A 25,871-nucleotide genomic window follows, 5' to 3' on the forward strand; every position below is an offset into this window, starting at 1 on the left:
TTCTTGCTTTTATGGTACTTTCTGTTATGTTTAGTTCTTTATCTAGGGCCTTGAGATTTTGCTATAGATCAGTGGTATGCAAAGTCACTGAACTTTAAATTTAGTGTTAAATTTAGCTGTTAAATTTAACTGATTTTTTTTTTTTTTTTTGGCAAGACTTTCTCAGAAGCAATGTGTGGATTTACACTCTAGTGCAAGCTGCTATCTCCTCACTATACTATAACACAGTTCACAGGCAAGTGCCAGTCTGTGGTCCCTTTTGGTAGTGCTAATATAGATGATTAGGCCTTTAGGGGGCTCCCTATCCTGGCCCCCATTTCTTACCTTGGAGCTCTCTTTTCTGCCTGGCATATTCACAAAGCAAATCACATTATTAACTATACTAAATTTATTACATGTAAATAATTCTTTGTTAGTTCTCTAAAAATTTTATTTGCATCTTTATAAGAATGTGTAGTAAGAGAGGTTTTGAGACAGGTAAGTATCTTAATGGCATCACTGATTCTTTCAGACATTGATAAATTCTATAAATACATACATCTATATATCTATATTTGTATCTATGTCTGTGTCTATGTCTGTATCTCTCTATATATCATCTATATCTATCTATATCTATCAGAGAGAGAGAGAGAGAGAGGATGAGAAGGGAGGTAGGCAGGTAAAAGGGGTGGGGGTATTTCCAGCAAGAATGTTTAGGTGGAGAGAAGCATGCTTACAGATTCCAAGGCAGGAAGGAGCATGGTACCTTCCAGAATGGGAAGAAGTTTACTGAAGCTAAAGCTAGAGTTCAAGGGAGAAATGAGACCTTGAAAAAGTAACAAAAGGCAGATGGTAGGGAGCTTGTAAGCTGAATTAAGTAGTTTGGGTTTTATCTCAAGGACAGCGGAAAGCCAGGGATGATTTAGTAGAGATTTAACAGAGAGTATCTATCAGAAACCATTTCCAATGATCCAAAGTTTTCCAGTTTTTTTTTATTGCTTTCATCATAGAACTGGTCTTAAAAGTGACCTAGAGAAGAACTAAATCATAATTATAAGAATATCAAAGAAATGTCATTTTCTAACTGTGTGAGTGTTTGTGGAATGATGCCAAACTAAACAGAGCGATCAACATCAGATCACAATTTCACACAGATATGAGGATATTTGGTTCAGAACCTAACAGCCAGGAAAAAGGTCTAGGAATATGACCAGATCTTTTAGGTAAGAGAGAAAAGCAACAGTTTCTAAATTCAACTTAGAAAACTGATGGCCACAATAACTTCTATTAGCTTTGAATAAATAACCTTAGCCCTAACTAGAGCATGCACATTTGGAAAACAGTCACAGTTTTGGAGAAATCTGCTGTCAGTTCAATTTTTGTTCTGCTGATGGAACAATCTGTTCCTGTTATGGTGCCCTGCTACCTCGATGAAATAGAGAGATTGCAAGCTGTACAATTGGGAAACCAACAAAGTCAAGCTGTCCTGACTTTTCTGGTTTAGCCTTTGAATTGTCAACTTAGATATAAACTGGGACATGTTTAACACAGGAGGAGGCCCATATTGCTAACCCCCAAATGTAGAATGCTTATTACTTTTTCCAGATTTAATTAAACATATGATTGTTCTATGCAATATTAGGGGGTGTGGCCAATGAATCAGAGGATGACTAAAATAATCATGGTGCTCTTTGATGTAAAACCAGAGTTTATATAACAGTGGGGTCTGGAAATAACTTCTGTCATTTTTCAGTTTTAAAGAGTAAGTCTGACTTCTTACTGTACTTCATGTAGATGACCAAGAAAATGAGAACATTAATAGTAAGTTCTAGTTAGTAGTTTTCCCTGAAGCTACTGGAAAAAATTATTTTCATATCATGAACTAATAAACAGGAACCTAGTATGTTATGTATGCTGTCTCTCAGACTTTGAAATGCAGGAAGTATTTTATTATATGTTAGAAAAAAATATCATTTTCAGGATTATTTTGGGACATATATGGGGTAAAAGTACCACTCAAAATGTTTTAAAATTAGTTGTTAAATATTTGACACAGTATTTTGAGATTCTTAGTTAAATGCAAAGGACTTCTGTGAGTTTTTGCTTTAAGATATCAAATTCTTTTCTTTTCTTTTTTTAAATTTTTAACGTTTATTTATTTTTGGGAGAGAGAGACAAAGTGCAAGTGAGGGAAAGGCAGAGAGAGGGAGACACAGAATCCGAAGCAGGCTCCAGGCTCTGAACTGTCAGCACAGAGCCTGATGTGGGGCTCGAACTCACGAACTTTGAGATCATGACCAGAGCCCAAGTCGGATGCTCAATCGACTGAGCCACACAGGCGCCCCTCAAATTCTTTTCAAATGAGGGTTTGGGGAAAATTATTTTGGTCATGTTGGCTTTAGTAATAATTCAGTTCATTCATTGTGTTTTATTTCCTGCCTTTTTAAATACTAATTTTGATTCTGAGGAAATTAAGAAAGTCAATGTGTGATAAAGACATTATTTTCTTTTACTCAGAAAAAAATCTTAGTAATTTTCAACTCAGTTTTGTATCACAATTATGGGGTTACATTAAAAAGGATTTTTTAGGGGTGGTGCCTGGGTAGTTCAGTTGGTGGAGTGTCTGACTCTTGATTTTGGCTCAGGGCATGATCCCAGGGTCCTTGGGCTCCGTGGTGAGCATGCAACCTGCTTAAGATTCTCTCTCTCTCCTTCTACCCCTCTCCCCTGCTCTTGCATGCTCTCTCTCTCTCTCTCAAAAAAAAAAAAAAAAAAGATCTTTCAAACCTGTATATTTTGTTTTTCTTTTTTAATTAATTTTTTTTTTTTTTTTTTTTTTTTTTTTTTTTTTTTTTTTTTTTTTTTAGTAGGCTCCATACCCAGCTTGGAGCCCAATGCGGGGCTTGAACTCATGACCCTGAGATCAAGACCTGAGCTGAGATCAAGAGTCGGATGCTTAACCGACTGAGCCACCCAGGCGCCCCTGTTTTCCTTTTTTTGTGGAGGTTAGAGGGTGATTGTTAGGCTACATTTGGAACTTTGAGCAATATTGTTATTCTGTCTACATGATTCTTGAACATAATAGGAGAAATTTCTTTACTGGGAACAGAACAAAGATGTAAGTATAAAAATTGCAGAGTGAAAATGTCATAATGCCATACTGAAAAACTAGTAATTCCTACTAGTTTTTAAGCAGGAGTGGAGGGATTGGCTACGGTAGAGACATGTCGATCAAGAATGACTGATGGCTTGGAAGAGAGCACTGGGGATGTCAGACTTTTTTGGTGGGCAGTGGGTGTCTACAACTAGCTACATTTTCTGAGGAAAGAGGAATGGAAATGAAGGGGATTTGATTTACTGTTCATGTTTATTCACTCTCACCTCAGTGGCTACTCTCCATATCTTTCCAGCCGTTTGCTTTTAAGAGGAAAATTTCTAATTATTTTTTGGTTCCATCACAGTGATGCACACTAAATATGAATAGTTTAGGTGGACTGATAGTAGTTAGGGAATCCAGTAAATAGTTTTCCCCAAACTGAGATATTTGAACAGTCTTCTTTTGATTTCCACTATTGCAGTTAATTAATAATATTGATTCTCAGACTCGATCATTATTAAGCATTTCTCCATATAGTTAAATCTAAATGCTTTTTAAAATTCTTGTTTATGATTTACTAAAGATTTTTTTGTTTAGATTTTTAAATTTATTGTTTTAAGTAATCTTTACACCCAACGTGGGGCTCAAACTCACCACTCTGAGATCCAGGTTTGCTTGCTCTTCTGACTGAGCCAGCCAGGTGCCCCACCCACAATAAAGATTTTCACATATTTTTTCCTTCTCTTTCTGTTCCTTCCAATTTCTCAAGCTTCTCACCATTTGTAATGTGTAGTATATGTAGTGAGTGCTGAACTAACCACTTCTGTGTTTGAACATGATTTTTACCCTTTTAGACCCTTTTTTACTCATCTGGAAATGAAGGAGTTGGACTAAAGCAGTGTATCTCAGTGGCGATTATCATAAATCAGGTTCTGTGCAAACAGATTCGGAGGGGGAGACTTGAATGCACAAGCTTTACTTGTAGATGCTTACAAGAAATGCTCCTGGTCTGAAGTTAGGAGGGCAGGATGGGGCACAGGGAGAAGCTGAGTTGCAGTAGGATAGCAACTGATGTCTCAGCCAATCCTACAGGGAGCCATGGAGAAAGGAAAGCCCTATGGAATTGTCCCAAGTGGAAGTAGAGGAGTCAGGCCTTTGCAGCTTTTACCAGATACCACCTATGGGTTCCTTCTGGGAGGTGCAGTAATCTGGAGCAATGCTCGGTGAGGGGCATAGCTGTGAACCATAAACAAACAATATTCCTAGCCCCTGGGGCATTGGCCTTGAAAAGAGGTTCAGGGCAGAATATCTACTTCTACTACTAGTACTTTGGGCAGAACGATTCCTTGTTATGTGGAAATAGCCCAAGCATTGCAGCTGTGTAACATCCCTGGCCCTACCCACCAGGACTATAAAATACTTGCCATATTTCCAAACAACCCCTGGGACCCTGGTTGAGAATTATAGGAGATCACTAGGCTAAAGCTTTGCTCAGTCTACAGAGGATCTAATGATGTTGTTTCTGGACGAGTGAGTGTATTTGGGATGAGAGTACCACCTGATCAAAGTTAGAAAAGATTTGGCAAAAGATTGAGTGTCCTAGGACTCAAATAATGTTGTGCTGAGCCTAGTTGAATATAAATAGTTCTGGGGAATTACTGGCTCAAAGGGCATGAAGATTTTAAAGAATGTTGTTATGTGTTACTCTGTGGAGTGGTTGGGCCAATTTCTATTCCTCCTAGCAATCTAGTGATCATATGCTTTTACTATTTTCTCTCTATTAACTACTTGGATCTCTGTAAATTTCATTGATATTGTGGACAGAGTCTGGGAAGATAGGTAAGGAAATGGGGCTTGTGTACCACAAGCTATGCTACTGTGTGTGCTTTTATCCAGGTTTCACTAATGCTTAAAAGAACCCCTCTGGAAACATGAGGAGAGCCAGGCAGAAGGGAGTGGGAGAATTGCTGGGCACCTTATCTACAATTAATGTTTAAGAAAAACCAGAAGGCTTAAAAGAGATAAAGATTTATGGGTAAGAAAATGGACATATTTTAAATATTCACTATACAATTCAATCTTTCTTGATGGTAACCCTTTATTAGATCAGTTTAGTTTAGATTAGTTTAGATTAGTTCAACTCTGTCTTTTTAATATCTATTAACAGTTCAAAAAGAAATATCTGTAGTTAGCCTAGTCTTGTTCCCAAGAGGCCAGCTGGTGCTGGGTTTGGCAGCTTCTTTGGAGAAAGACTCAATGGGTGTGGAGACTAAAATAACAAATTTGTTTTGAATACTTAGTGATTCCAGAACATGATTTGAGACTTGAAAAATTAATTGCAGAAGTATCCAACTAATATCTGTGAACAGAAAAATCTGCTGTCTTCCACATTTACACAAAATTCTTGATGTGGTCAATTTCAAGATCCTTTATTTTCTTCCTGTTTATTTTCATTTTCTGTAATTACAGTTCATACACTAATTAAATTGTCATCGTATTGTAGTGTGTCAGTAGATAATGATGCTTTTCTACGTTGATAGAACATGAGTCAGCCAATCAACAACATATGTTGGACCCCTAACGTTGAGTTACCCATGTCACTTGAAAAACGATTTGATGTGTGAAGAGACTTATATTTGACTTTGGAAAGACTAAAGTTATAATGGTGAAATCAAGACTGTGTATTAGCTGTGTCCCTTGGTTTTACATTTTTAGAAGTGACTAATCAATTATCCTAAGTATGAAAAAATGCTAGGAAGTTTGGTGTATTTTGCTATAACAGCAAAAAAACACAACAACAGTATTCCATAAAAAGATTGGTTTTCTGTAATTAATGTTTATGGGTCTATTAAAATAGGTTGATATTTTAATCTAGATTCTTTCATTGTAAGAAATGCAAATAATTACTACAAGGGAAAAACACACTTATTAAAGAAAAGTCAGGAACTATGGAAACAAAAGGAAGAAAACAAAAATACTCATAATTCAACCATTTTTAAACAACTATGTTTATATAAACCTTGGTTTAAATTCTTCCAAGCTCTTTTCTTCTTTTTTGGTTACACCATTCCAGACTTAAAAAAAATACATTTAGATACGTATAAAATGTATTATTAATAATTATTTCCTAGCCTACTTTAATCAAGTGATAGTATATCATGAACAACTTTATAAATTTGATCTACTTTATTTTTCTAAACAAATGAATAACACTTCATACTATGGAAACACTATAATTTGACAAATAAATTGAGGGACATTTATGTTGTTTTAAATATGCTGTTATTTGGCACAGCATGATGACTATAATTAACAATACTGTATTACATACTTGAAAGTTTTTAAAAGGATAGATCCTAAAGGTTGTCAACACACACACACACACACACACACACACACACACACACACACAGAATTGTAATTATGTGAAGGAATGGAGATGGAGATGTTAACTAACTTTATTGTGGTAATTATTTTGCAATATATACATGTATCTGCTCATCATACTGAACATCTCAAACTTACATATGTGATATGTCAATATCTCAACAAAGCTGGGAACAAAATAAATTAAATTTAAAAAGCCATTGTTTTAAGTAATTCTTCATTAATATCTTTGTGTATAATTCATTGAATACTTGTTAGGTTAGCTTCTTAGAAACATTCCTAGCAGAATTGCCAAGTTTGAAGGCATGTACATTTTAAATTTGATACAGATTGCCAGATTTCTTTTCAGGATGGTTGTACCAATATACATGCCTGTTTATCGGTACCTAACCTCCCCCACCAACACTGCACATTAACAATCATATTGATTTTTTGCAGATAGGTAATTATCAGATTGTTGTCTTAATCATTATATTTTAATAATTTGTGAGATCAAATTTCTTACAGTTATTGGTCATTTGCTTTTCTTGTATGAATTGTCTCTATGTCTTTTAATTTTTAAAAACTATAGTGTTCATCTTTTTAAATTGATTTAAATGTACACTGTTGATTAAAGATATTAACCTCTTGTCATGTCTACTACAAATATTTTTCCCAATAACTTCTATTTGACTTTGCATTTTGTTTATGCTATTTTTTTCTTGAACAGAAATTATAGTTTTTACATGTAAAATCTTTTCATATTTTCCCTTATGATTTCTCAGTTTCAGTTCATGCTTATAAAGAACAGTCTCAAGATAAAAATATTATAGTTTTTATAAAAAATTTTTTTAAAGATTTTATTTTTAAGTAATCTCTAAACTCAATGTGGGGCCTGGACCCACAACCCCGAGATCAAGAGTGACATGCTCCACCAACTGAGCCAGCCAGGTACCCCAATATTGTAGTTTCAAAAATATTCTATTGGATTTTACAGATAAAACTTACTGCTTCTGGAATTTATTTTTGTGTATTGTGGTATAAAGTAGTATTACTTTTTTTACTAAATAAAGGGTAATTGTCCCAATTATATTTGTTTTATAATTCATTCTTTCCCACTTATTTGAAATTAGCCTTTTATCTTCTACTTAGTTCCCCACTGTGTGTAGATATATCTGGATTTTCTCTTCTCCACTAATATATATGATTACAGTAGAATAAGGGAAGGTGTCATAACTTCCATCTCCTATGAGAATGAGTCTTATCATTAAGGATATTTGTTGTTGTGTTTATTTAAAAATGTTTTGATACTGTTGAAGGAATTTCTATCTTTAGTTTACTAAAGGCTTTAAGTAATATATCATTGTGGGTGTCAGTTTTTTTCAAATGCATTTTTCAGGATCTATTGAAATGACCCAATTGTTGTTCTTACTTAGTCTCACAATGTATCAATTTTTATCAATAGATAGCCTACTGTTGAGCTTTTCTTGCACTCTTAGTATAAAGACTGCATGTTTTTGATGTTATTTGTAAGTAAGCCACTGGATATGAATTTTTAATATTTTATATAGGAGGCCTGCATTTATATTCCTAAACAAAACTGACCAGGTTTTGATACTAATGTATGCCTGACTCAGAAAATAAACTTACATACCTTTTTTCTTTTTTTTTCTTCTATGCTCTGGAATTTTTAAAATGATATCTTAATTATATTGAACTAATTAATATAAGAAAGCACTGATCTGGCAGTTTTTTGAGGCCAGCTCTGCGACAACTTCCTCATTTTTCCCCCCATGGTTTTAGTTTAGTGTTTTCTTTTCCCTCTCCTTTATGAAATCAATTTTAGTAGCATGCATTTTCCTATAAGAATATCCCCAGGTTTTCAAATTTTTAGCATGATATTGTTCAAAGTAGTCTCTTACATTCTTTTCAAAATCTTTGTGTTTCTAGTTCCTTCCCTTCCTGGGTCAGCAGACAGCATGTTAATACGTGAGAGTGTGGACTTAGGGGCCACACTGCCTGGATTTGAATCCTAGCTTCACTGTTAACAAGCTGTGTGACCTTGGGTAAATGACATTATTTCTCCTGCCTCTCCAACTATGAAATGGAGAAAGAAGTGGTTCCTACCTATTGGATTGTGGTGAGGAAAAAATGAGGCAATATATGTGAGAAGTGCTTAGAACAGTGACTAGCATTTATAAACACTCTATAAATGTTTGTATTATTATTATTACTCATCCTTAATTTTGTGGATATTCCTTTCCTCCCTTAAAAATATTAGGCTAGTTGGTGGTTTATCTGTTACATTTGTTTTGTCTTATTGTCTTCCATTTAACCCCCTGCCCTGATTTCCTCTCATTTTTGTCCTTTTACCATATATATACCTTTATAAATTACCTCAAATGTAATAAAGCACCTGATAAACATGGTTTAAAATGCTTAAAAATTTGATAATAAATACTTCATTGCATTTGAGGACATTTATAAAGATACAAATGGAATATCTTTGCAGCAGGTATAAACAAACAAAATGTATACTTAGGAAATCATAGGTGCCATAGATGCCTATATTCTCTTCCAGAATCCCGATACCAGGGTTCAGACTGTGAGGGAATCCTCTGGCTGGACAATTTTAAGGAGGTCGAGTTCTCCTGGAACTGACAGTCTGTCCATCTCCTGTCCCTTCTGCCAAGTCTGCCACTGCTGTTGAATAGCACGTAGGGGTGCTTTGTGTGCCTAGAGGAGAGAGTCTACAGGCCACTCAGCAGGAGGCCAAGGTGAGGCAAGACCAGAGGAAGCCTTCTGATAGGACTCTTATCCTGGTGCATTCTCTCCATCTTGACTTTGTGCAAACTGGGAGGCATTAGGCCTGGACTCTGATGGCATTTGCAGTGATCCTGAGGACAGAACTTGGTCATCAGACCCATAGAGCTCTGTGTCTGTTTTCCTCCTTCCACTCCAATGCCTGTATTGTGCCAGTCTCCCTCAAATTTGTCCCAATAGAATTGCCTGTCCGAGGGCTTGCCAATTTTGAGAAGGCCTTCCTTCTCCAGGAAAGATTCTTTGTTAGAGCAATAGAAAAGAACTCCATGTTCTATTTTATTGCCATAATACAGAAATTGGAGGATTACGAAAGAAGCCAAAATGATTCCCTTTTTTATCTGCTAGTCAACGCAATGGTAAGTAGTATATGTACACTGACCATATTGGGCCTGGACTTTGATGTCATTTGCAGTGATATTGAGTCATGCAGAGCAGTGTGCCTTCCTCTGGGACAGGGTAGATGATCGTGGGGGTTTTCTTTCCTTTCTTGCTAACTTTCTGCAGACCCTACCGGGCTACCCTACCAAGGAATGGGGGTATTTGGCAAAGTAGGAGTTAATTGTCTCATAAAAAACTTGCCTTGCAAGCAGAAATTATGGTCTCAGGGGACATCTAGACACAAATTTCTTACCTTATTAGGGACACTGTAGAATGTGAGTGGAGACAGTGAGGCAGAGAAAGAGAAAAACAACAATAACAATGTAAGGATGTGTTATTAAGGTTGCTGCTATAGGCAGTGAGGGCACTGTTCTATCTGAACCTCTGAGAAGTGTGCAGAGTGTTTCTCAGAATTGTCTGCCCTAAGAACAGGAGACTAGAGCAGAATCCATGGGCTTCCTTTACCCACTCGTTGAGAGTTGGCCTCTGAGGTGTTGACTCTTCTCCACTCCTCAATATGTCTGAATCCCCCTGTTCAGGGCAAAGTTTCTGGATGCTTTCACTTTCTGATTTTGCCTTTGGTTTTCTAATTCATACCTGAGCGTATTTAGTTCCTAATTTCTGTGCTTTGTCTGCTGTTTCCAGACCTTGTGTTTGTACTCCCTGCTAATGTCAAAATTGGCTTCTTCAGTTTTAATTCTTTACACTCCCAGATATTGTATGGGAAAAAAAAAACAAAACCAAAAACCATCTATGATGTTGTGTTGGTGTTGTATACTTGCTTTGGCCATCCTACTCATTCAAGCTTGACTTTCCTAGAACCCAGTCCTGCTGTTCATATTTGCTTCCTTGCTGAAACTTTTGTCCTCTCCCAAACCTCTGCTTGGAAAACTGGATACTAGCCTAGTAAGGAAAGGTAAGGTGCTAAAGGGAAGATGTGTCTGTAAGAATGGTTAACCCTGGCTTGCAAGCTCTTAAGGGATACCTTGACGGGAAGCCAGCATTCAGGACTCATTATGGATAGAACTCACTCTGTGCCCATTGATGCTTACTCTTGGGCTTGCTTTTGTTTCTAGTACATCTCTAGGTTCCATGCCTCCAATTTTCTGCCTGTAACCTGTGTAAATTCTTAAATTTCTTTGACCTTTAGTTCCTGCAGCTATAAAATGAGAATACTAATAGATAATTATAGAACCACCTTAATTGGATTATTGTGTCTGGCATATTAGCTGCTAGTGTTAGAATCTTGAGTTTTCCAATGGACTCATTTCCCACCCAGCAATCAGAAAAGGTCCATAGTGGTTGTTCTCTGGAATTTCATTAAACTCAGGGCCAGAAAGGTGTGTGGCACCCAATATGCTCGCTTCTGCCCACCTTTTGTCTTTGTTCTTTGTCTTCTGACATAGAAATGCATAATAATAACTTTGACTTTGTCAGACAGTTAATAACACCATACATTTTCTCATATATGTTTCCGACTGTTTACATATATTGGCTCATATAATCTTTCTGGAAGTTAGATTTTATAAACTCTATTTTATAGCTTAAAACCAAAACCCAACTCAAAATTAAAACAAACAAAACAAAAAAATAACAGCAAAACCCAGAGGCTGTGAGTGATTACAAGCTAGCCTAAAGTTTTACATCCAAGAAGAATTCCAATCAGGATTCCAATTCAGGCTTTCAGTTTTTTTTTTTTTTAAGTATATTTATTTATTTTTGAGAGAGATAAAGGGAGGGAGAGAGAGAGAGAGAGAAAGAGAGAGAAAGCGCACAAGTGGGGAAGGTCAGAGAGAGAGGGAGAGAGAGAATCCGAAGTGGGCTCTGTGCTACTCACAGATCTCGCAAACCATGAGATTAGGACCTGAGCTGAAATCAAGAGTCAGTGCTGAGCTACTCAGGTGCCCCCAGGTTTTCAGTTTTAAGCAATTCTTCAAATAGTGTGCTTCTTCACTATTTTATCCTCTGGATATTTGGTCTGTTGTCCTAAGACAAAAAAACAAAACAAAACAAAACAAAACAAAACCCCTCTGTTTAAATATTTTAAAAAACCTCATCATTTCTATTCTCCATTATTCTAAGCTTGGAAGCCAAGGGGAAAGTTCGGTAAATATATTACCTTGACTTGTTGCCCATTGTGGTAGCACCTTATTCCCTGTTTCCTCCATCTTGTGTTCTTGAAGGGATTTGCTATACTTTTGATTAATCTCTGAAAAGCCTAGAAAGATATCAGCATCTCTTAACCACTTTCTCCATCTTGGAAACATTTGTGGCAGCTAGGCCTTTCTCCACTAGTGGAGATCAAAATAAAACTACTTATAGAATGGAATGCTTGGGAACTTTTCTGTCTTTATTTCAACCTTGGTGACATTCCTGCTTGCTTTATTACCAGTTGGGTGTGAGGAAGTCAACTAAAAGAAATGACCAGATATAAGAGATATAGTAATTGCTGAAATGTGCAAGTTTGGAGGCTTCTGCATTTGGACCAACTCAAACTTCTATTTAGCTTTTCATTTTCAGAAAAATTCCAAGGCGTTTAAGTCCTGCTTTTCTTCCATTTTTTTTTATCTACTGTTCTATTTTTCAAGTATCAGGTGTTTATAGTTTCTATACTGAGTTCTAATATAAAAAAAAAAATCAGATGGAAACATGCATGTTCTTCATTCAGAAGTCCAAAAATTCTGAAATCTTTTTTAGAGTGTGCCCACTGTGACATAATAGTGAAAAGTTACAAGTCAGTGTTGTTGGTGAATTATGACCAAGGTCATGGAAAACACATTGCTTTTTCTAGTGGTTGCATGATTATCAGGCCTCTGATGATAAATCTGCATCCACTGGAAATGCAGTTAACTTACCTTGGTGATTTTGATTTATTAGCCTTGCAGTGGACAAGGTTGCCCATTTGTTAGTGCTTGTTTTATATTTGAATAGCTTGGAAGCATATAAATTTGAGGCAAAGCTTAAATTTGTCTAGTATTTCATATGTTATAGAAAGCATCTGATCAGAGGACTTCAACTTCTGTTATTTTGATTGTGGTACTATTCAGTTTTTAATATAGTGAGCACATTTGATTTGCATTTTAGAGCATCTCTCTTTGTGATCAGTGCTGGAGTTTCTAAGAACTGTCAGAACTATAATAAAAACATGAAAATTATAGATGAACAATCAACTTCTTTTGGAGGTTAAAAGTTAAATGTTTTAAAGGGAGGACATTGAAGAACTAGTGATTGGTAAAATGTATTCTACTTAAGCTTCTCTGTGAGCTTTTATTAAAAATTATACTTAATTTTAATTATACAGGGGAATCTTCTAGCATTGGTCTGGAAAGGCATAAAGAAGATTCTTGACTGAATGAAAGGGTTAGTGACTAGAATGAGAACTTAATGATACAGTCTTTGAGTGCTGAAATGTAGAATACATTTCAGAGTTAAATTGACCATATAAGGAATTATATCCCAGCCTGAGTTCTCTTTTCTCCTTCCTTATTACAGGTTGAGGCATAGCATCTGAGGTTTTTATTGCAAGCTGAGGCCTAGCACCTAATAGGAGATTTTGAGTGTTAGTCCTTGTAGCTGGGTTTCTCAGCTTCCACAGAATAGTCATTTTGGGCAGGGTAATTGTGGGTGGCCAGGGGAGTTGTTCTGGGCATTGTAGTTATCTAGATGCTGGTGGCACTACACTCAGTTGTAATAACTGAAATTGTCTCCAGCCATTGCTAAATGTTCTCTCACCCTGGGGGTAAAAATCACCCTTGACTGAAGACCACTGATGGATGTTCATGATGCAGGAGAGAAGAATGACCCATGAGAAGGTATCTATCTCGAATCCATCAGTGTGTGTATGAAAATAAGATGCAAATCATAGTATTTAAACCATTTGCTATTAAGTGCAGTCAGGCTGAGCTAACGCTTATAAGTTTAAGCCAGTGAGAGATAATTTCAGTGTTATTTCAATATTCTAGATCTGGCAACTGTGCAACATTTGATAGTTTTGCGTTTGATGTTGTATTTGAATAGAACATTGAGAATGATCAAGTTTTTTGATGTAATTTAATACTTGACATTTATAAATACTGAAGTTTTAATCATCATGGATAATTGTAACTTTATACTTACATGATAAATATTTTAAGAAATGAAAAATAAGAAATGTTCATCTTTCAGTCAACTTTTATTGATTCTTCTAAATCTTACATGCTGGAAGTGGATTCTTCCTTTTGTGAGGTATTTTACTGTTTTCTGTGGTCAGATTTGGTATTCTCCACAAAGGAGGTTAGCCTGAATTCTTGCCTAGAATAGAAAGGCTCACCTTGTTATAAGTAGTTCTATAGTAACAGCCAATTATCATCTAGTAGATTACAAGGAAATATTCTGATTCTAGAATTCTTTGGGTGTCTGATGAAGGCAGACATATGTGAGAAGTAGGAAATAATCACAGGGTTGTCAGGGGTCTAGAAAATGAATTCAATTATTTATGACTTATTTGGAATTGGTTTTAAAAATTTTAAGCAAAAATTTTAAAGGTGGATAATTATAGATTAAAAAAAGAATAAAGGAAGAATACAGGGATTAGGTACTATCAAGCTGCTGAGCTCATTATAACTTTGGGGCAGTGAATTTGTTTCTAGAAGTTTCATTGGAGCTAAGGCAAGAGGTAAGTAGTTAAGCAGTATCGATTGGGTTAAGTAGTATTCATTATCTGTTTTTTTTAAAAAAGCGTTTAAAGGCAGTTTTTTTTGGTCACAAAGTTTGTCCAGAGAAACACGTTTTATTGTAGGATTTGACAAAATTATATTGATAAAGTTTTTTTGTTTAGAGATGTTAAGATATATAGTCAACAATGTTTGCTGTTTTATAAGATGGAAACATGTTGTCTGTTAGCTCTCAGAGTTTTGAGCCTTATAGGATGGAAAGCCTTCCCTCCTGTAGGCCTCAGAAGGAAGAATTCTAAGTGGAGGTTACTAATTTACCACATTGTGTGTAAAGACAATTAAGGCCTCGGGCCAGTGTCTGATTTTACATAGTATTGCAACTTCATGCTAACTCAATTATAAACTATATAATTGTAACTTTGTGAGTTGACTCACATATTTGAGATACATAATTTTTTTCACTTAAAAGTTGAATAATTTTGCCAAATTAAATACATTTAGTATTCAGTACATAATGCTGAGCTATTACAACTGTTGTCAACACAGACCAGCACTTCTTTGAGAAAAAATTATGCCAGTCTCAAAGAGTAGGACACTTACATTGTTTTTGTTGCTTTCCTCTAAAAGTCAGTCCCATCACTAAACAATCCATGTTATTTAGATATAGATTTTTTGTGTACTCGGATGCAGACATATTTAATTTCTTGAAAGATGTGTATTGAATGGGGCATGAGAAAAATCTCAGATTTTAACTGTAATAATGTGATTCAGATTTGAAAGTGGTAATATATAGGCTCTATGTGAGCATTATACATTTATTTTTTTTTTACTATTGATGGTCTCTGTCCATTTGGTCAAATGCTAATGATAGAACAAGACGTAGGTCAGAGAAATCATTCTCAGCTGTTCCTATGTGAGGTGGAACAGAGGTGAATAAGTGATTATTAGAATAACTAGTAACTATTCTGGACACCTGGTGGATATTTGTGATTTGTTATGAAAAAAGTTATCATGGAATTCTAAAACATACTAAAAATACTATGTTTATACTTTTGAAGTGATAAAGTGTAAAAACATTACCTTGTTCATCTTTAGTAATTACTCTGTAGACTTAACACAATTAACTTGATATAGAAACTGGGTGGTTCTTTCCAAACAGGTTGTTAATACAATTCTAGTGATGAGATGATCATTTTCTAGAGCTGTTTCCAGTATAGCATAGCCAATTATATGTTTTCAAGGGGTGGAAGTTACAAGCTTCTAATATGATTTATGGTATGGAAATATCAACATAAACTATTTTGGAGTGAAGTTCCTTGATCAGTACCTGATGGAAATTTGCTCTTCAGTATTTCCTCTTGGAATGTCTTGCAATTTTTAAACCTAATTCTCTGTATTTGAGAAGTTTGGGTAGTGTGTAAAGGTTTTATTCTGATGAGTATTAAAGAACCTAGGACCTAAGCTCTGTTTGATTTTCTATATTTTAAGCTTATCCAGAGAGTCTCCTGCTTATTTTTAGAAATGTGAAAGAATTCAGAAGACTCTTTTCAACTGCCTTCTCCAATTTAGGCAACTCCTTCATGAAGCCCTGGATCCCAGCATGTTCCTAATGAATTGCAGATTTCCAGTTCTGGGGAGGTTTGTAATGAAGCTTTGGGGTTCTAAATGGGTCAGAGCAGATTGCCTACTTGTCAGATTATGAGAAAATCCAACAAGCAATCTGTGCTAAAGACTCTGGAATAATAATTTTGCCACCTGCTGGTTTCTTTGTTTTTCTAGGGAGAGAAGAACATTATTGAGGACTAACCAATGAGAGTTCTTTAATGGTATTCCTTATTTAGAGATGGATCAGTTTGCTCCAGCTCGGGATAGAGATGAATCAAATAAGATTCTAATACTTTAAGTGAAGAATGTTCTATTTGGCTTAGATATTTGATGGTATTTGGATTTGTTTTCTTCACAAAATTAAACATGGAGAAACAGCACTAAAGGGCACCCAGCTCAATTCTTTCTCAAACTTCAGTCGTTCTGGTTGAAGAGATGAAAAATTCTTGAGTTACGTTATTGATGATTTTCTCTCCTCTGTTTTGTCTTCCTGGAAATCCTGCTTTATAGTTGTTGACTTCCTAGAATCGTCTCCTACCTTTTGTATCTTTCCTCTCTCTTTCTTTCTCTCTCTCTTTTTCACATCTTTTTATCCTTTTGATCCTGGGTGATTGCTTCAATTTTATCTCCTAACCCTTATACTGATTTTGAAATCCTGCTTTTTAGTTTCTAATAGTTCATTTTATGGCTGTTCTTTGAATATTTCTTATTTGTGATATTTTAGTCTTTTGATCATGGATGAGATATTTTGACTTACTGCTCTGATTTTTTTTCAACGTTTTTTATTTTATTTTTTTTGGGACAGAGAGAGACAGAGCATGAACGGGGGAGGGGCAGAGAGAGAGGGAGACACAGAATCGGAAACAGGCTCCAAGCCATCAGCCCAGAGCCTGAGGCGGGGCTCGAACTCACGGACCGCGAGATCGTGACCTGGCTGAAGTCGGACGCTTAACCGACCGCGCCACCCAGGCGCCCCTGCTCTGATTTTTTTAAAACGTTTTTTTTTTCCTCCCTGAATAGCCTCTGTGTCATACAAGTTGCTTCTTAAATAAGATGTTTGTTTTGGGCTGTCTTCCCTAAATGGGGGCTGAAAAGCTTTTTGGAAGCTCCGAGTATTTTAGCAATGTCAAATTTAAGCTTTACTGTGGGAGATAGGCCATTGATTAGGTTGATCAACCTCCCTAGAGAAATGCATTCTAATCTCCTTTCTGGAGGAAGTTCTAGCTATCAGTCTTCTGGCACCAAAAAAAGAGGGTATGGGGGTGGAAGGAATATGTCTCAGCACCTTGTATCCTGTATGCACAGTTACTCAATCTCTTGTTTTCAGTAAGGTTCCCATGTCCTCAGTTGCTTGGGATTCCCCTGATTTAAAGACTTTCTGTTTTACTCTTTCTAGACCTCAGTGGGAGTGGTAGAGGGGGAAGTGGGCAGGGGTGAGGGTCATTACTCAGGAAAGTGAAATAGGGGAAGACATATAGATGTCTAACTACTTTTCAAATAGCCTTTATCAAATCCTACTTATTTTAGGTTTCCACCTGCCTACCCCACTTTATCCTCAGTTGTAGAGTAACTGGTACTAACATTTGCTGAACATTGTGGAGAATCTGTTGTGTAACTATTAGTTCTTGGCTTTTCTCACTGACCCCTTAAGATTGAACTTTCTTGGGTCTGGGTGTGTATCTGCTCTCTGCCTTCCAAAACTTAGCTGCTATTGTTTTCTCTCCTATTCTTCCCCTTCCTGTGGGTTCATGTCTTTAAAAAATAGGCCAAATTAGACATTTGTTAAATATGCTCTTTTGCCCTGGGGTACCCTATTCAAAATGTACCTCTGATGAGAAGTTTTCAGAAGGCAGATTTTAAATTAATGGTGCACATTTTGGTGTAGAAGGTTTACTTAGCAATGAAGTGGAATTTACTTTTAGAGCTAAAAGGAAAAAAATATCAATTAAACTTTTCTTGTTTGGGGGATAGATATTGCAACTATGTCTTTCTTGTATGGTAGTTTTCTATTCAACCAACCAAGTGAATTTTGAAAATTAAGGCAAAGTATAATGTTTTTATGCAGTGAAAAAGTTCACCAGGGGCTAAGTAGATATTTTAATGCAGGGAAAAAATTCACCAAAGAATAGGTATAGGTATAGCCTGACATTTCTGCAGAAGAGATCCTTGAGATGCTAATGCAGTTGACTCATAATAAGGGTCAAATTGTTGATTTTTACAACTGTTACAACAAAGTAAAATGCTAATGACTTTTGTCATGACCACAGAGGTCTGTGTGGTCATCTTGTTGTAGGGGAGGGCAAGATTTATAATTAGCTAGAGTGGAAGATCAGCTTCAGTTTACATAGATGAAACTGGAGGCAAGAAGTAAACAGTTCCTTCTCTTTGTATTTTATACCAGGGTTAAAGCAGGAAAAAAAAATACTGTTAAAGCAAAAAGGGTGTTGTAATTACGTCTAACCTATTTTGTCAACAATAAAGACATGTTAGCAGTTTTATTATCAGTGTTATTCCAAAGTTTTTAGGTGATACTTAGCTAAATTTTAAGAGGATACTCTATAAATAATATTTGGGAAATAGGGCTTTTTACCATCACTGAATGTGTGTGTGTGTGTGTGTGTGTGTGTGTGTGTGTGTGTGTGTGTATGTGTAGATGATCTAGAAGGTAGGATTGATGAGGTGAGAGGCTGAACTTTACCTTGAAGTTTGTAGAGGTTCCTCTGCTATTATATTCTCATTTGTGTCTCCATAATATGTGGTTATATCACATATTTCTGGTGCTCACTCTCATCCTCCAATTAAAAGTTAAAAAAACATGTGATTAATCTAAAAAGAGTATCTGTAGGGTCATTTCCACATGACAGAGGATTTGACCTTTGTCATAGTGATATTTGGTGTTTAAGGATGGCTCTTGGGATTTTGACTCCAAGTTAAAAGAAGCATTTATATTTCTCAGTTCACCCGGAGGAGTAATAAACCATACCTCAACTTCTGAAGTCTGTTTCAAAGTCAAATGTCTTCCCTTTGAGAGTACTTTGCTGCTCACTTATAAAACTGGAAAAGGGCATTTCAGTCAATGCTTTATTCTCCTAGTCAGGAACTGAGGCTGAGTTAGGTGGCCACCAACAGGGATAATTTAAGAGACCCTCGGAAGGCTCTTCTATCAAAACATATTTTCCTGGAATGAGCCTATATATTTCCCCCTACTTTTTTGAACTGTGTCAAGTTCTGTCCATTACTGATTCACTTAGATTACAGTCTCCTTTTTAAAAATAAAAATGTCCCAGGGAGGGTCAAGTAGTCTATTAATCAATCATTCAGAATCCAGTGTGGCTTAGTTTAATTAAGTTGCTTTTCTCTAGTTAATGGACATTTTGAGGGGGTCAGAAAGAGAGAAGAAGGAAGTAATTTTGTCCCTGTGGTTCTTCAGTGTAAGGCAAACCTTAGCAGAGGGTACTAAGGTGGGCTCACTTGACATCTAAAGACCAACAAGAAGGTATGGTATGTCTGGGATTGGGAAGGTGAGCCCCAAGCCCTAGAAGATGAACGGAGAAAGAGAAATGGGAAAATGACAAACTTTGAACTTGGAAATATTGTAGGCAAGTTCATTTTCTATAATAAAGGACTTTTAGTTAATACTATTGCTTACTTTGGAGAAATGGCTTTGTATTTTTGCTTGGAATTTGTGTTATGCTTTGTGTTATGTATATTTTAATATTTTGGGAAAGAGAATATAGACCCTTACAAAGCTATTATCATAAAGATGCCATAAAACATATATGGTGCTTATTCTGTCTTATTCATTAAATGTTTAATATTTAAACAAACAAATGTTTAATTCAATTAAACATTATTCATTAAACATCCATTAACTAGAGGAAAGCAATTTAAATAAACTATTTTTATTTTAAACTTAAGGGAATAAATAATCAGGGTTATGAGACTAATTATTGTCAAAAGCAAAGCAGAGATATCAGAATTATTCAGCAGATCAATTCAGCAACTCTTTGATTGAAGGAAATAACTCAGAGATGTATTTTTTTCTTTGTGTTTTGCTATGTGGCAGGGACAATGCAATGTGGTTGTATCCTTGGTAGGTTTGAAAAATATTTTAGTTTAAACTAAATTTCTTTTAGTTTAGTGTTTCTTTTTTCTTTTTTTTTTTTTTACGTTTGCTCTAAATTGTCAAACCTTTGAAATATAATCTATTTTAGGAGTTATTGGGCTTGTTCTTATGGAATAGCATATGTGAGTAGAAAAGCAAGTGAATTTAGGGTTGCCTGGGTGGCTCAGTCTCTTAAGCACCTGACTTGGGCTCAGGCCACGATCTCACAGCTCCAGGCTCTGTGCTGACACAGAGCTTGGAGCCTGCTTCAGATTCTGTGTCTTCCTCTCTTTGCCCCTCCCCCACTTATACTCTGTCTCTCTCTTGCTCGGTCTCTGAAAAATAAACATAAAAAAAAAAAAGAAAGCTGATTTATTTCCTTGGTTAGTCACACCAGTGGGAAGCTGACAGCTATACTAGACTCCAGATACCACCTACCACTTTTGAGTTTTTATCTCAATTACAAATATATTACCTATGAAGAAACCAATGATGTCATTCATAGCAGTTGGGCAAAATCAAATCTGAAAGGTCAGAAGCTAAAGCTGCATGTGTAATAGTAACTATAGTAGAAAGTGATGTTTAAAATAATTAAAGTGTTATCCATATATTCTTATCACTTCTGAACTCTCAAGTGTAGTACTCTTTCTTCTGCATTGTGCAGTCTAGAAGTTAAGTTCATTGAAAGAATTTTTAAAATTCAAATACTGTATTTTTTAGTTTTAGAATTTCCCTTTAGTTCTTTTATAGAGTTGCCATTTATCTCCTGAATACCCCATTTTTCAATCATTGTATCTTGCTTGTGTAGGATATAGACCGTTTCTGACTTTTAATGGTTCGACTTACAGTTTCTTTTTAACTTTATGATGATGCAAAAGCCATATACATTCAGTGGAAACCATACTTTGGATTTTGAATTTTGATCTTTCCCTGAGCTAGCAATATGCAATATGATACTCTGTCATGATTCTGGGCAGTGACAACTCCAAGTCAGCCACATGATCACGAGGATAAACTTATCAATACACTTACAACCATTCTTTTTTTTAAAAAAAAAATGTTTATTTTGAGAAAGAGAGTGAGGTTGAGAGAGAGAGCACACACATGAGTGGGTGAGGGGCAGAGAGAGAGAGGGAGAGAGAGAATCCTAAGCAGGTTTCACATTGTCAGTTCAGAGTGTGATGCAGGTCTTGATCTCACGAACCATGAGATCATGACCTGAGCCAAGATTGAGAGTCAGTCAACCCACTGTGTGGATTGAGTACCCACACAACCATTCTATTTCTTTCAGTATAGAATTCAATAAATTACATGAGATATCTGACACTTTATTATTATTATTATTATTTTAATGTTTATTATTTTTAAAAAATTTTTTAATGTTTTTATTTATTTTTGAGACAGAGGGAGACAGAGCATGAGCAGGGGAGGAGCAGAGAGAGAGGGAGACACAGAATCTGAAGCAGGCTCCAGGCTCTGAGCTGTCAGCACAGAGCCTGACGCGGGGCTCGAACTCCTGGACTGTAAGATCATGACCTGAGCTGAGGTCAGACGCTCAGCCGACTGAGCCACCCAGGTGCCCCTTATTACTTATTTTTCAGAGAGGAAAAGAGAGAGAGAGAGAGAAAGAGAGAGCGCGAGAGAGCGCAGGAGAAGAGGCAGAGAGAGGAAGACACAGAATCTAAAGCAGGCTCCAGGCTCCGAGCTGCCAGCACAGAGTATGAAGTGGGGCTCGAACTCACACGCTGCGAGATCATGACCTGAGCCGAAGTTGGACGCTTAACCGACAGAGCCACCCAGGTGCCCCAGACACTTTATTATTAAATAGGCATTGTGTTAGATGATTTTGCCCAACTGTAGGCTAATTTAAGTGTTCTGAGTGTTTAATTTTTTTTTTTTAACGTTTATTTATTTTTGAGACAGAGAGAGACAGAGCACGAACGGGGGAGGGTCAGAGAGAGAGGGAGACACAGAATCCGAAACAGGCTCCAGGCTCTGAGCAGTCAGCACAGAGCCCGACGCGGGGCTCGAACTCACATACCGTGAGATCGTGACCTGAGCCGAAGTCGGACGCCCAACCGACTGAGCCACCCAGGCGCCCCCTGAGTGTGTTTAAAGTAGGCTAGGCTGAGATACTGTATTTGGTAGGTTAGGTGTATTAAATGCATTATTGACTTAGGATATTTCCAGCATATATTGGGTTTATTGGGATGTAATCCCATCAAGGAAAATGTGTATGTATTCTCTTGCTTGTGAATTTCTTGTCTCTTTGCAGGTTTTGTAATCATAAAAAAATTATATCTTGTATATTGTTTATTAAAGTACAATAAAATTTGAAATATCTACACATCTGTATTTCTATCTTACCATTTTATTATCTTTTTCTTTTTACTCCATGGTTTTCTTGACTTTATATTTTAGTTCTTTCATTGAAATTTAATTTCAATAATTATATTTTTTAAAACATTTTGAGTATAGTTGGCACACATACTATATTTCAGTAATTATATTTTTAATCTCCCTTAAAATCTTATTCTCGGGGCGCCTGGGTGGCTCAGTCGGTTAAGAGTCTGACTTTGGCACAGGTCATGATCTCGCAGTTTGTGAGTTCGAGCCCCGCGTCGGGCTCTGTGCTGACAGCTCAGAGCCTAGAGCCTGCTTCAGATTCTGTGTCTCCCTCTCTTTCTGCCCCTCCCCTGCTCACACTCTGTCTCTCTCTGTCTTTCAATAATAGATAAACGTTAAAAAAAATTAAAAAAAATCTTATTCTCTAATTTACTCCTTTTTCCCCTCATAGAAACCTATTTTTATTATATGGATGCAATATTTCTTAGACTAGTCTTGTGCTATTTATTTTCTTCAAATGTCTGGTAGTGCATGGTTGATCATTTTTACTTGTTAATTGGGAAGTTTTATTAGCATAACTCGCTGGTGTAGCTTTCCTATGCCGTTATATATTGCTATGTCCCCCTGAGTAAAAACTACGTATACTTGAGTAGGCATGTTGACTGGTAGATAGATGTGTACTGTGTAACAGACACTCTGATGCTTTCCTTTGGAGTGTAAGCCTTCCAAGGAAAAATATCTAAATTCTTTAGGGATAGGCTACATTATGTGGTATTTCTGCCAGTTGTCTGAAAGTGAAAGTGGGAAGGACTTAGCCAGCTGTTCAGTAGTTAGCCCTTTAATACCCTCAGTATTGCTGTACAACCTATTTTTGCTTTCCATGCCTGCGGGTTGTGTTGTTAGAACCTTTCTGGGACCTCTCAGGCAAAATAGACCTGCCTTCTGTACAGCCGTCATCTGCTGTTCCATGTTTTGTCTTCATACATATTGTCACACCAATAATTCCATCTGTAACCTGTCTTCTCCAAATTCATTAAACTTTGTAGACGACTCAGAACTTACTGTCCATTCTGCTTCCCTTCCTAATTCACTTTTTGCTATCACATTCCCTTTTCTGCATTTGTAGATTCATTTCAGTCTTATTTGAAAGGGAGAAAGGTAAATGTTTGTGCTCAGCCTGCCATCCTGCCTCAGTAGTAACATACATTTTGAGCATAATGTTATTTAAATGCTTATGCCTTTTTTTTAAAAGAATTTTAGGGGGAGTGAAACCAGGTTTAAGTATCTTCTGGTCCTCTTTGCCCCCCCCAACCTGTCCTTGATCCCTTATAAATTCTGTCGTGGACCGAATATTGGACAGATCCAGTAAATACTTCTTAAATGACTGAGTCTTAAAACTGACTAACCATAATGAAGTATTATAACAAAATATATGAAAGTTTTGTGGTGACAAATTTATGTTCTGGTAAAAATAGAAAAACTGAAACCCATATATAATATTCACATTTAAAACATATATTTTAAAAAATGTTTATTTATTGATTTTGAGAGAGAGTGCCAGCAGGGGATGGGCAAAAAGAGAGAGAGGGGGAGAGAGAGAATCATAAGCAGGCTCTGTGCTGACAGAGTTTGATGTAGGGCTCAAACTCACAGACAGTGAGATCATGACTTCAGCTGAAATCAAGAATCATATGCTTAACTGACTGAGCCACCAAAGCACCCCAAAACAATATATGGTTTAAAAAAAATTTTTTTTAATGTTTATTATTTTTGAGAGAGAGAGAGAGAGAGACAGAGAGCAAGTAGGGAAGGGGCAGAGAGAGAGGGAGACACAGAATCGGAAGCAGGCTCCAGGCTCTGAGCTGTCAGCACAGAGCCCGATGTGGGGCTCAAACTCAGACTGTGAGATCATGACCTGAGTTGTAATAGGCCGCCCAACTGACTGAGCCACCCAGCACCCCAAAAAAATATATGTTTTAAATGATTTTTGCTTAAAGTTTTTATTTACTTATTTAGAGAGAGACAGAGATAGTGCAAGGGGAGACGGGCAGAGAGAGAGGGAGAGAGAGAGAATTGCAACCAAGAGTCAGACGCTTAACCGACTGAGCCACTGAGGCACCCCTAAATGAGTTTTACTTAAAATAATCTTAAGGTTTGCTTGATTTTATAGATAGGAAGCAGGAGTGAATAGAGGGAGCAGGATAGAAGCTGGTGGAATTAGAGCAAAGAGGCATGAGGAGAAGTAAAGTAAAAGAACTGATGATAGTCAATGGGGGAAGAGGTGCCTAAAGGCAAAGAGTAAAAAAAGGAAAATATCTGGTCTCCTGCCTCCTGCTTCCTTTGGCATGGAAGAAACTTCGAGATAGTCCTGAACACTTAAAACTCAAAATTACAACAGGAAAACAAATTTGAATTTCTGTAGATGATCTTGGGTATAAATATTGTGGATTCATGACCTGTCCTCAGTCAGAAGGTAGTTACCTACTTTTTATACCAGTGGAGCATTTATGTGAACTAGTTAGGACATCTGCACCTTTCTTAATACTTGCTAATTAGGCTGAAATTCCGTCAAGGGATTTGTGCTGACCTCATAAATAATGGATGTGAAATTTAATTTTCCAAAGTCACAGGTGCCCAGTCAAGGATACAGACAATTTATGTATCTTTGTAGGATAGTCTACGACATATGAACATTGCTCCAGTGTTGAAATGCACGGAGCTAAGTGTGGAGCCTGCTTTTAGCAATGGTTGAAAACTTCTGAAAGCTTTTGTTTCTCTGGACACTTTGGGGACCAGTCAGGTGCATTACTGCCTAATTCACAACAATTTTGCAGGGTTTCTGTATTTTTCATGACTTGGTTTGATTGCTTTTCTAATTCTAGAAATAATCTAGTAAAATAAAAACAGTAAACACAGTAGCCAGTTTTTATTTCTGTTTATAAACACTGAGTGCCAATAATAAGAGAAGATCACTGATGGTGGGTCAAAGACAAAAATAGGTGTTACTGATAGGCTACATTTTTCTGTTGTTTGAAAATCATCTGTGATGCACCTATGAACTATTGAACAGAAAATATTCTAAAAATCAAATTCCTTTATATGGCTATCTAACCTTCCAATGATGAAGTGGCCCAACTTATGTAGCTTTTATGAAAATTACAATATGACTTTTTAAACTATAATACGTTGCAATTAGCGTCACATAATACAAAGTGCTCCTGCCTGAAAATTTTATATTTAATTTTAATCTTGCAGCATTACACTATAATTGTATTAATAGTCTTACACTATCAAAAGTCAGTTTAAAAATGCATGTTTTCGATTTTACGTATGGTAAAATCTTCTCAAGTAAATTAAAATACTGTTATCTTTTCATTGAATAATAAATATGGGTTTCCCTCTGACATAATTAATAAACCTGTCCTATTCAGTAGAAAACAGAAATGTTAAATCATACGTTAAAAAGTGGCTAAGAGTATTTCATTACCAAACCAATTCTGCAGTTTCCTTATACTTG

The 25,871-nt window shown here is 36.4% G+C and overlaps 1 protein-coding gene across 13 annotated transcripts in view; it reads left to right on the forward strand.

Annotated features, from left to right (window-relative positions):
- Positions 1 to 14,055: 14,055 nt before the first annotated feature.
- The window catches only part of IQCM (IQ motif containing M), a 662,550-nt gene continuing 650,734 nt past the window's right edge, over positions 14,056 to 25,871 (forward strand). For 12 of the 13 annotated variants that reach the window (XR_006201682.1, XR_006201681.1, XR_006201683.1 and 9 more), the window contains exon 1: positions 14,056 to 14,300. The gene's annotated coding sequence lies outside the window, so the exon portion shown is untranslated. Of the gene's footprint in view, positions 14,301 to 15,867; positions 15,937 to 25,871 lie in introns of all 13 variants that reach the window. The other variant, XM_042935330.1, reaches the window with a different exon arrangement.

This window comes from Panthera leo, chromosome B1, assembly GCF_018350215.1.
Source record: "Panthera leo isolate Ple1 chromosome B1, P.leo_Ple1_pat1.1, whole genome shotgun sequence".
NCBI classification, from domain to species: Eukaryota; Metazoa; Chordata; class Mammalia; order Carnivora; family Felidae; genus Panthera; species Panthera leo.